This window comes from Gigantopelta aegis, chromosome 10 (assembly GCF_016097555.1).
Source record: "Gigantopelta aegis isolate Gae_Host chromosome 10, Gae_host_genome, whole genome shotgun sequence".
Classification (NCBI taxonomy): Eukaryota; Metazoa; Mollusca; class Gastropoda; order Neomphalida; family Peltospiridae; genus Gigantopelta; species Gigantopelta aegis.
In genome coordinates this window covers 16,062,067-16,074,546 of record NC_054708.1, presented here as the reverse complement: position 1 = coordinate 16,074,546, position 12,480 = coordinate 16,062,067, and the positions used below count along the sequence as shown (strand labels likewise).

At 33.8% G+C, this 12,480-nt stretch overlaps 1 long non-coding RNA gene across 1 annotated transcript; it reads left to right on the top strand.

Annotated features, from left to right (window-relative positions):
- The first annotated feature begins 1,328 nt into the window (after positions 1-1,328).
- LOC121384220 lies at positions 1,329-11,960 on the top strand. The gene is made up of 3 exons (XR_005959361.1): positions 1,329-1,385; positions 7,476-7,583; positions 11,750-11,960. It is a non-coding gene; the product is annotated as an uncharacterized LOC121384220 (long non-coding RNA).
- The last annotated feature ends 520 nt before the right edge of the window (positions 11,961-12,480 follow it).

Below are 12,480 nucleotides of genomic sequence, written 5' to 3'. Positions count from 1 at the left end.
GCAACAGAAATGGTTGCCAAGAGTAAGAAATGGGCATGTCTTGTATTTGACTCCAGACCATATTTTTTACTGCAAATACAGTTTAGGGTGCAAGGAATTCAGTTATTGCATAATAATACTTCTAATATAGGAAGGTTTTATCACTGTTTGAATCAAAGATATCTACCAAAATGGCTGTAAAAACAAAGAACAACCATGTTATATTTTGCATTAGCTACATTTTAATCCATCATTGGTAACATCAAAAATTCCATGTAAAATAATAATTCTTGAACTGCCTGCTACATCCTAATTGTACACAATCTAGAAGTACTGTTGCATCATATAGACTATGTCTATAATGCCAACCTTAATCTGGTAAATGAGCAATGATTGATGTTTATAGCTATTAAGAACTGTGGAATAATGTTTGTATCATTCGCATGTTCTGTCACTTGATAATGAGTATGCATTTCAATGACCATAGCAAATTGTCTCAGCAACAATGTAATTCACCCAACATCAACTTTGCTCACCATAACATTGCAGTTACTACTTGATGTATATCCGGTTATACCTATAATATCACCAGAAATAGGATACAAATGTCAGTAAAAGGGTTGTTGCCTGAAATAGCATTCGATTTTGAAAATACACCACAGTGATAGGTGGCCAAGCAATGTACACACAGAGAAAATGTCACTTAATTTGAACATCACAATACCCAGTCAGTGCAGTTTGATTAAATATCTGTATTAATTCAGCAGCATGATTTCAGTAAGTGATGGCTTCATTTTACATGGAATAGCTATTTGTGGAAGTGATGTAGGGTAAATGCTTAATTTTTGCACTACCCAAAGTCTGTAGCATTTAACATTCTGTAGATTTCCTGCTGACTAATCCTCAAATTAACAAGATAAAATTCTTTAGCCAGAATTTTATAACTATTGCTTTTACTACTCTTAATATCATAGCAGCAGTATGGCAGCCTGTACGGGCACAGGTCAGCAAATGAGATGCAATCTTTTCACTTAAAACATTACCACTAACATCAAATTCTTACCCTAGTTAATTTAAAATGTGATAAATTACAAATTCCTTGGCCTGACTGATATTGTGGTGGCCATCTTGGATTTAAATGATGTTGCAATGTCTTGATTAGCTGAGAGTTGTTGAAAATCAAGTACTTGTCATAGGTCATAATATACATGTATCTATATATTGCCAATTCTTGCAAATTGCATATTGCAAATCAAAGCATTCGATGCATACTAGTATCTTAATGAAGATTTAACCAAAGAGTGTTTGCTTTTAGAGTGATAAACTTTTGTTATTTCACTTCAGGTGACCACAAGCGTCCTTTGTCCAGAGTGGCCATAAAACTGGGAAAGATTGCCAATCAGCAGGTACATGTATATGTTTTAACATAGTTTTTGTGATTTTCATTCCATTATGTTGAGTATTGTTGACTGTTTAAAACAATAGATTATATATATGTGTATAATATTATAATCAAAAGTATATACAGTAAAGTACTCTTATAATGAACTGGAAGGAACCATGATAATAAGTTCGTTGTAGTAGTACATATAGTTCATTGTACACATTTTAAGAAGTTGGCAGTTTTAATTTTCAGTCGTAGGTATTGGATTTTTCTCATTTACCTTACAATATATAGCATACAAAAATTTTAACACAATTCATTGTTTTTGTCTAGTTATTTAGCAGTAGGCTTATAACTTGCAAAAATCTTGTGATGTCTTTCGATCTTTATCCATGGTCATTTCGTTTGACAATTATATAAAGTTCGTCTAACAATATTATCGTATGTTAGCTCCTCAGTGAAAATAATTCCTTAATCAGCCATTAGAAGTCGCTAGTTTACTCTACATTTCTTGAAGTGTAGCCAATAGCGTGTTGTTGTCAACTTCGTTTGAACTTTATTGATTGTCAAATGGTACTTTTGAGAAACTATCATTTCCAAAACATTTGTCAATATATGACTAGACCTATTTCACATTCCAATTGTGCATGTGTGTGTTCCTGACAACTCATAGATGCTATCAAGGATCCTTACGTAAGAATATGCAACAGAACACGCTGAGGGCATTGGGAGTATTTATACTGTAGTGCTGATGTGGATTATTATACAGTCATTGTCCAATTATTAATTAATCTATCAGTAGGGAACACAAGAATTCTGTCGACAGCCAACAAATACTTATCGGAGACGTTTGTGAATTATTGATTATCGTGAAATAATTAATATTTTGTTGTTAATGCCCGAAAAATCATCAGTTCGGATATTTACACAATAAATATTGGATATGGGCTGAAATAATATTAATGTGCGTGCGCATGTATGTATTTATTACCCATATGGGCTAAAATATACGGGGTAATATTTTTTCGATCTCTGCACAGTGTGCAGATTGCTTCTACAGCCACTGATTGGCTGGCTTAAAAATCACGACGTTTGGTTGGTTGCTTGCTATGGCCGGAACTTCACTTTCATTCATATAATGTTTCCATTCATGAGTCAGATTACACATACGTTGTACGATCTACACACACTTACAAAAAAAAATGGACTCATTTGTTTCGTAAACATGAAATGGTATATTTTCATAAGCAGCGGCTTTAGTAATATATAAAAATAATTATTTTCAAATGCAAATACAGTTGTATTATTTTGTACTGTAAACATTTGGCTGTAAAAAGAACGTCGTTAATGCTATGATGTCACTTACATTACGTCATGTAATGCGTGTAAGATTATATGACGTAATGGCTGATGGCTTTGTTGTAGACTGCAGAGGAATTTTTACATTAAAAATCAGTTAAAATTGACAATGGGTAATAAAGAGAATAACCAACTCGCTACGAGGAGTTACGAATTATCTGTCCCTCGTAAATGAATGTTGTAAAACCCTCGCCAAAGGCTCGGGTTTACAACATTCATTCACTCGGGACAGATAATTCGTAATTCCTCGTAGCTCGTTAGTTATTCTCTAAGTATGCAGAGATTTACCATACCTTTGGTAAATATTTACCAAGATGATTTAAGTACTAGTATTATACCGATAAATACATTTTGGATTCTTGTCGGGATTTCTTTTTACCCAGTCATTTAAAAAAAAAATCTGTGTTTGGAAGAAGAATTAAATGATGCATATGAAATTTGAACTACTATAAAACATTAGAATTGGATCTGTAGGAACAATATCTGGAGTTGGGTGTGTGTGTGTGTGGGGGGGGGGGGAATCTCTAGTGGAGGGACACAGTCTAGTGAGTGGGGGCATAAGTCATATTTTAAACCATATTTATATAGAGCATTTTTGTCTTCAAGTGGGGGTACAGCTTACACCCCACCCCCGGCCTCTCGATTGTTAGTGGCCTGAGAATGGCCAGAAATGTAAGTGAATTGTATATACAGGATAAAATGGCTACACACTAAGTATTGTCCCTTTATTATAAACTCATGAGGGTTTATTATGGATAATTCGCAGTTATAAGGTCCTTAGTTTGAATGTGAGAAACAAACCTATTAATGATGGACCATCAACAAAAGTAAAAAGACCAAGAAATAGGCCGAAATATAATTAAAACAGGGACGAAAAAAGAAGCAAAATAATCTTGGTTTCTGAAATACCAGATTGTAAATGAAGTTGTATAGCTGACTGTTATTGTGAATAGGATACAAATAATAGAGAAGATTAAATAAATAAATAAATAAATACTGTTACTGTGAATATGATAAAAATAATAGTGAAGATTATATAAATAAATAAACAAATACTGTTGCTGTTACTGTGAATACAATACAAATAGAGACAAATAAATACTGTTACAGTGAATACGATGCAAATAATAGTGAAGATTACATGTAAATAAATAAATAAATAAATAATGTTACAGTGAATACGATACAAATAATAGTGAAGATTAAATAAATAAATACATACTGTTACTGTGAATATGATAAAAATAATAGTGAACATTAAATAAATAAATAAATAAATAAATAAATACTGTTACTGTGAATACAATACAAATAATAGAGAAGATTAAATTAATTAATTAATTAATTACTTCATAAATACTAGTTATTTCAAATGAAGTTGTATTGTCTGATATAAATTATAGTGAAAAGTAAATACATAAAGAAAGAAAAGAAATTAAATAAATTTGTGAATAGACATGTAGCATTGATAAGTAGTTATATGACTGTCTTTTTTTAATAAAACAATAAAGTAATAATAGAGCTGTTAGGTGGGTTTGGGGTTTCTTTTCAGGGGGAAGGGGAGGCATATTTTATTAAATTATGAAAACTGATACAGGTGAAGAGTAAAAGATCACTGGAAATTTGCGTGAATATTTAACTATAATTCTGATTGTTAAAAGTCTCAAACATTCCAATTCAGTTCATTTTATTGTATGCATATTTTTATTTTGTGTTGTTAAAGCCCCTTGACAGATGGCTCAAAGACTTCATCTAAATTGTTTCACTCCTTTTGGTCTGATGTAAACTTTAGTAGACCGTTTTTTTTTGGCAGCCATTATATCATCTGTTACGAAATATGTACTTTAGTCACCAGTTTCACATCGCCATACTAAGCTATTAGTCCATGGGCCAATACCCCAAATTTCACATGTCTGTACCATTTTGAGAGACAAAGGCTCACTATATTTTTTTGAAAGACCTTCACGTTGGGCATAGTTTTCAGTATGATGGACATTCCCAAGTGGTAGCTTTATACATTTTTGGGGTAAGATATACATGTATGTTTTTGGGGTAAATTCACGTTGCTTTTTTTCAAATTTACCTTTAAAAAAGGGAATGTTCAACTAGAATTTCTTTTTTTAGAGTGGAAATTGTTATCAGTGGAATTGCTTATTTGTTTATTCAAAGTTTTACTCAACGGTTGCCATGGCAACGGCCATTTTGGGGCAAAAAATAAGTTTTTAGGGACTATCAAATGAAATATTTTGGTGCTTTCAATGGCAAACCCATTCTGAGATACCCAGGCAGTTTTTTTAGTTACATTTAGGTTCAATATATTTAGGCAGAATAAACAATTTTGGGGTAAAAACATCAGTTTTGAAATTCCGCATTTATTAAAATTGCACCGGCCTCGGTGGCATCGTGGTAGGCCATTGGTCTACAGGCTGGTAGGTACTGGGTTCGGATTCCAGTCGAGGCATGGGATTTTTAATCCAGATACCCGACTCCAAACCCTGAGTGAGTGCTCGCAAGGCTCAATGGGTAGGTGTAAATCACTTGCACCGACCAGTGATCCATAACTGGTTCAACAAAGACCATGGTTTGTGCTATCCTGCCTGTGTGAAGTGCAAATAAAAGATCCCTAACTGTTAATCGGAAGAGTAGCCCATGTAGTGGCGACAGCGGGTTTCCTTTCAAAATCTGTGTGGTCCTTAACCATATGTCTGACACCATATAACCGTAAATAAAATGTGTTGAGTGCGTCGTTAAATAAAACATTTTTTTCTTTTATTAAAATTGCAGAAAATAGTGATTTTGAGATTTCCTTGCTATATAAGACACCAAATGCTGTTAAAGTTGAGTATATCGGTAAAAAACCCCATTACAAGGTGATTGTCGTTCATTGATATTCCTAATGCGCTATTGATGAGTGGTTGCCATGATAACATTTTTTTTGGGGGGTGGGGGGGATGCACTTGTCAAAATTGATTGGAATAATGGATGCCGAGGTTACAGATAGAAAGGCAACCCACAACATTTTTCCATTAGTAGCAAGGGATCTACCATCCTACAGATATACCAGTCGTGGAGCACTGGCTGGAACGAGAAATAGTCCAATAGGCCCACGTGGATTGATCCCAGACTGACCGCTCATCAGGCAAGCACATTACCAATGGGTCATGCTATTTTATGAAATTAAACACTGTTATCTTGAGCATGCTAATCTCGATTAGAAGGCTTATCTCATGCATATTTTGGTGTCCCTACATGTAGGTGCACTTTCCTGCTTTTTTCTCGAAGTACCAGGTATATAAAAGAATTACATGTAAAATCTCTCCTTTTTTACTTATGTTTTGAGTATCAATTTTATATGTCATTTCATTCTTCATTCTTCCCTAAATTCCGCCACTTAATCATAAATGAATCGATACACATAACAAAAAATGTTCCACATTTATAAAACCAGTGCAAAGTTTAGCATTATTAAACAGTAAAATATGCCAGTAGATGAACCACTTGTTGAAGGTCCCGGCCATTCTGAGGAGACTGTTGAATCTAGCATTAATAAAACAACAAAAAACCCCAAAAAAAACCCAAAAAAACAACGGGCATCAAACGAAAATGATTTGTTAGGATGATAGAAAAGAAATTCGAAGCAATTAGTGTTGTTGAGCCTATTCTATCAAACACGCTAGCTACCTGGATTAAAAATGCTGACAAAATTAAAGAAGCATATCTGCAGTGTGCTCGATGCTTTACGCATGATCAATCAAGCATGCATAGTTTGGTACAAATGATGACCAGCCAGAACCACAGTGTAGACAACTCAGACTGTGAATACGATACGAATAATAGTGAAGATTAAATAAATAAATAAATAAATAAATAAATAGATACTGTTACTGTGAATATGATACAAATAATAGTGAAGATTAAATAAATAAATAAATACTGTTACTGTGAATCCGATACAAATAACAGTGAAGATTAAAGAAATAAATAAATACTGGTACTATAAATATGATACAAATATTGCATATTTTTATTTTGTGTTGTTAAAGCCCTTGACAGATTGCTCCAGTCTTTGTCTAAGTTGTTTCACTCCTTTTGGTTCGATGTAAACTTTAGTAGACAGGGGTTTTTTTGCAGCCATTATATCATCTGATACAAAATATGTACATTAGTCACCAGTTTCACATCGCCATGCTAAGCTATACTCACGACACTCATGACGCCCCCTCCTAAGCTGTAAATATCCTGGATAGAGTCCAATTAGGCAAGGGACGTTACTCTTCATGCACATGCACAGTTGGAATGTAAAATAGGTTTATTAAAGCCGACTGGATGGACTTGTTTGACTATTGTCTGTAAAACATCAGTCCTCTTTTGACTGCTGATTTTTTTTTTTATAATAATAATTAAATAATAATTAACAAAATATATATATATATATATACATTTTGGATAACATTTTTTCACCTATCATATTTCAATAAAAGTAAAGGCAAGTCACTTGCATCTGTAGGGTGGGTTTTTTATAGATATTTTTCTGATTTATCATTTGTGTTTGACTGTATAGTTACTGAAAGGTACATGTAGCTAACAACTGATAATAAAAGTCATTTGCTATATAGATAGACGTCTGGCAGAAGGAATTTCATAGATGAGTCCAGTTAATTTGAATTATTACAGTTGGTTTGTATAATATTTTACATATTGTAATAATATGTTACATATTGTACTTGTATTAATTTTGGGTTGTTTTTTTCAGTGTGAGGTTTTAGTGAATACCACTACTGCTGAACTTGACTTGAAAAGTGGTGCAGTTTCAACGTCTATTCTGGATGCAGCTGGAAATGGTATCATCAGAGAGTGTACAGTGAAGTATCCTAAAGGAATTAATATTGGTCACATTGCTAAGACCTCAGGTGGAAAGATAAAAACATGTTTTGATATCTACCATGGAGCTATACAATCAGATGAGAAAAACAGATATGAGGCAAGAGTCAGCTAGGTCTTACATTTGTAAAATTAGCTTGCACAAGTCTAGATTTGTGTAACATATTTTGTTTGTTCATGTATTAAATTTAGGACATGATATAATATATGGTAGTAACAGATTCAACAACATTAAATCGGTTACCTGAAATGTTTTAATGTACATGACCCATAAATGTATTGCACAAAATTCAATTCTGAAAGACTAGCTCAAATGGTAAATACAACCAGGATCCCACTGGAAACAGGCAGGATCCCGCTGAGATAAAATAATCAAATTCCTGATGGGATACCATCATATCCCAGCAGGATCCCAACATACTCCATTGAGGTTCCGGTGGGATCCCAACAAATCCCAGTTGGATCCAGACCAAAATGCAGGATAAAACGATGTAAATACCAGACATATCTCAGCAGAATATCGGAAGACAGGATTTCTGGGCAATCTTGCATGGACACTTGATTCATCCTTGCCAACCAGGAACCACATATTTCTGGATATAATAATTACAAGTTGAAAAATCTTGTCTAAACTTATTAATAATTGTATTGCAAAGAAACTGCAGATATGTTTGTTGCTTCATACCACACACCATGATCATGTAAATACTGGCATGCATTAGTGGTATAAACCACATTACTGCAAAAGAAAACAACCAAATTTGACAAAGGATTATCCGGGCATTGATTGATAATATCATATGGGGTTCTTGGAATTTGGAACTTCTACAAAACAATAATTAGAAACAGTTAATAATTAACTTACTGAAGTCCTGCTAACCTAATAAATGCCCTGCTGGAAATAAGCCAGCACTGGGTGAGGGGAGGGTTTGGGATTATGAATTTAAAATATAACAGAATCACAAGCTAAATAGTTGTCTCTGAAATGAGCAGCTTGACCCCCAATTTATTTCTGATTCATTTTAAGGTTGAGGGTTGGTAGTATTTATATCTGTGGTGTTTATGTTGATTGATACGCTGCAGGTAGGAGTTTTAGTCACATATGTTACTATTGTCATCTATGGGATTTGCTTTGGAGGTATACACCTTGTATGTTTTTCAATCTTGAAAAATAACCTGCAATTTTCGGGGGTAAATTTAGGAGGTGAATTTTTATTTCACCTGCTAAGTCATATAATTGTAACTAAATGAGGACTAGAGATCATGACCCTTTGGATCATGGTAATGTGGTCGGTATTGTTTTTGTAGGTGACCATTTTGTGTAATGTTTCTGTTTCACCGTGGTTTGCATGTTACTTGTCCAATAATGTGGCAATAAATATGCAAGACAAAGATAGTACGGCAATTTGAAATGGACTTGCATGGTCAACCCATCAGAAAATTTTACCATTTTGGCGTATTTTTAATGTTGAGCAATATGGTGATGATCTTGGATTCTAAAAATTATTTGATTGAATTAGCCATTCTTGAATTAATTTAAATGAACACACAAATTTGTAAAATCAACCAGAATTTACATCATATATAATAATTGGATTCTAGGACATTCCTCTCCCCCACTCTGGATATTCCCCCTCCCCCGACTATTTCCCCAAGGATAATTCCCCCCTGGTATATCCCCCCCCCCCCAGTTTTGATATATTACATTTTTAAATGTTTATGTATTGTTTGCTTGTGTTTTGTTTCTTCTGTAAATGTATTATAATTGTAATCTTGTTTATAGAGATGAGCTGTATAGCTAAACGTTAATAAAGAATTTAACTGAAATTGATTTTATACAGTAATAGAGAACCCTTGAAGTAGAAAAGTTACTGTCGGTGCATGTCATCCAAGCATACGGGTGTTGTTAGATGTGTTAAAAAAAGAACAATCATTAAGCGAAGTTACCATTAAACCCAAGCACTGGTCGGAGAAGATCACCACCTCAACGTCGGAAATATATAGATGTCACTAACAGACTGAAGAATGTTGTTAGCGAATACAACAACCGGCCAGTGTTGGACTACATACAAGGCATTGCGCACAACCTGCAAATGTAGACTGTTGAATGTGTTCATGTGTTTGTTTTCAATGTTTCACATAATATATTATAAAATAATAATGTTATTTATATATACCACTAATGACTGGGGTGGGGGTGGGCGTGAATGACCGGGGGGAAATGACATAGGGGCAAATACCAGGGGAAAAAAGAGGGGGGGGGGGGGGGGAATGTATTGCTACCAATAAGTGGGGGTGGTACATTAATCAAAAATCAGTTGCCACCATTGGTTTTCTTGGAAATATATATGCAGAGAAAGAGAGAACGAACTACCAGCATTGCATGTATTTACTGGGCTTGGTGCAAAGCACATACAGAATGATGAGGGTGCTGTTGAAGGAATTGTTGCTGGATTGGATTACTAACATGACTAGTAAGCCAGCCATTAATCAACATTACAACTCATATGAGCAGAAATGTCATCATGACAAAAGAATGCAGACGCCAAACTATAGGAAAGGATATCACTTCTAAGACAGCAAGCATGTATAACTTTTCAAAAAGCTACTTCAGAAAAATACAGTGATCCTATCAAGAAGCATATCTGACAAATTAATAAAAAAGGAGACAATTAAAGAACCATTGTTTGATGCAATTCTTATTGCTTTGATGAAAAGATGGATATAACTTGAACACTACATTATGGACTGGCCAATCACTAGCAAGCCATGGGCTGTTTGTAATGAGCAAAGTGTCAGTGACACATCGTCGAAGTCCTTGTTTAAAAACATTCTCCAGCTTTTTCCCCAACATCGATTCCACTCGGTTTTTTAAAATTCAGAATCAACTTCAAACATAAAGTGAACACTATTTTCTTGGGTTGGGGTGAGAGGTGCACAAGGACCCTACATGTATGTAGCCCATGGCCTAAAATATTGTTCCCTAGATGTGCAATACTATAACATAAAAAACATTCTTAACTGTTAAGTTGAGAAGTGACCAGTTTTAATAAACACAGATGTGACTATTCACAAGAATTATTCATCATGATTCTTTGAACACTAGAACATGGTATAATAACAATCAAACACATTCAGTATATTTTTCACTGATGTCCATATTTAAGTTGTTATTGTAATATTGAAAGAAAATTAATAAACAGTCTAACTTTTTGTGAACATCATTGAAGACATAATGTGTACATATGGGTTCTATTTTTCAATATTTGTCAAATATTCTTTTAAAACATGTTGCACATTATTATTTAATGAAAGTTGAAGATGTTTTATAGGATTTATTCACCAGTAATAACTGATTATATGCACTTTGAAGACAGTTTGATTATACAGACAGTTGGGATTTCTCATTGTTGAGAGAAAGTAAAAATGAACTTTGTGAAAGTGTCACAAACAGTTATGTCAACAATTGTTGACTTTTTAAAAATATCAAGTTCTTGAGTATTATTTTATTGGGATAATTAGGCTTACTAGGATGTCTCCTAAAAATGTTACAAACAACAAAATAGTGTTACATTAGTTGTTTACTTAGGTTCAAAATGACAAATTTCACTTTGGAAACTTGGTTCATTGAAGACATTTTGTGATTGTAAAGATGGATGCATGAGAGTTAATGACAGTTTATCGGCTTTATCCTGCAACCACCGTTTTTATTGACAGAATATGATGACGGATAAAGCAAAGTCGTATCCTGCTGTAGCACGACATGACTTTTGATATCATTCATGTGACATCACACACATACATGTAGCTACATTACAAAATCGCTCATTTAACCTCTAGGTCGTGGTACAATGTGGCTGAAATAACAAATAATAGCTTTTCCCCTTAATTTTTATGGTCTACAGGATAAAGATAACTAGTTAATGATGTCGGCTAATTGCTTTATCCTGTTCAAGCCAAGCCTCGCAGAATTTCCTATTCTTACCGTCACAGGATAAAGCAGATATCCAACATCATTAACTAGTTATTCTCTATTTATCCTGTGCAGGATCGAACCATCTATCTCTGTACATTAGCTAACTGTCCTTATTTTGCCCCTCAATATTTGGTACAAAAGATTCCAAGATATTTGTTTATTTGTTTCAGGTTTTGTTTAGTTTCATGATGTCTTGTCTGCATGAAGCAACTGTAGATGGCCGGAAATCCATTGCATTCCCAGCTTTGGGAACAGGAAAACTTCAATACCCTGCCGATGATGTAGCAAAGGTTATGTTTGACTGTGCAGAAAAATTCTTTATGCTGATGCCACACTCATCCATTGAAGAAGTGGTCTTTGTGTTGTACCCTAAAGACAAGTCTGCTGTTCATGTAGGGCTTTTTTTACATCAAATATATGTTAAACATTAAAATGGAATTGAAGTATAATGCAAATTACATGAAATTACTTTTTAAAAGACTTTTTTTAATTGATTACTTTTATTAAGCAGTGACTTTCTTGAACAATTGTGACATAATCTTCATTAATTAATTTAGAAAATAAACTAATTTAGGCAGATGTTTTTTTTTATTAATTTGATTATCCGTTGTAATATGTATGTAGAGGTTAATTGATGGCTTTTATCATACATTTTGTTATTAAAAGCTGTGTGATAAAATATTTTACATTTCAACTGGCAGGCTTTTATTGCTGAAGAAATGGCACGAAGCTATGGAATACGAAGCATGATGTACAAAAAACAGACAGTTTGTAAGTTAATTGTCATCATAATATAAAAGCAAAGGTTGTCCCCCCTTGCTATCATACTGAGTTGTAAGAACACTGGATGGGTGGTATAAATAAACAAGTGTTTTTTTAATATGGAAAATATCAACCAAGT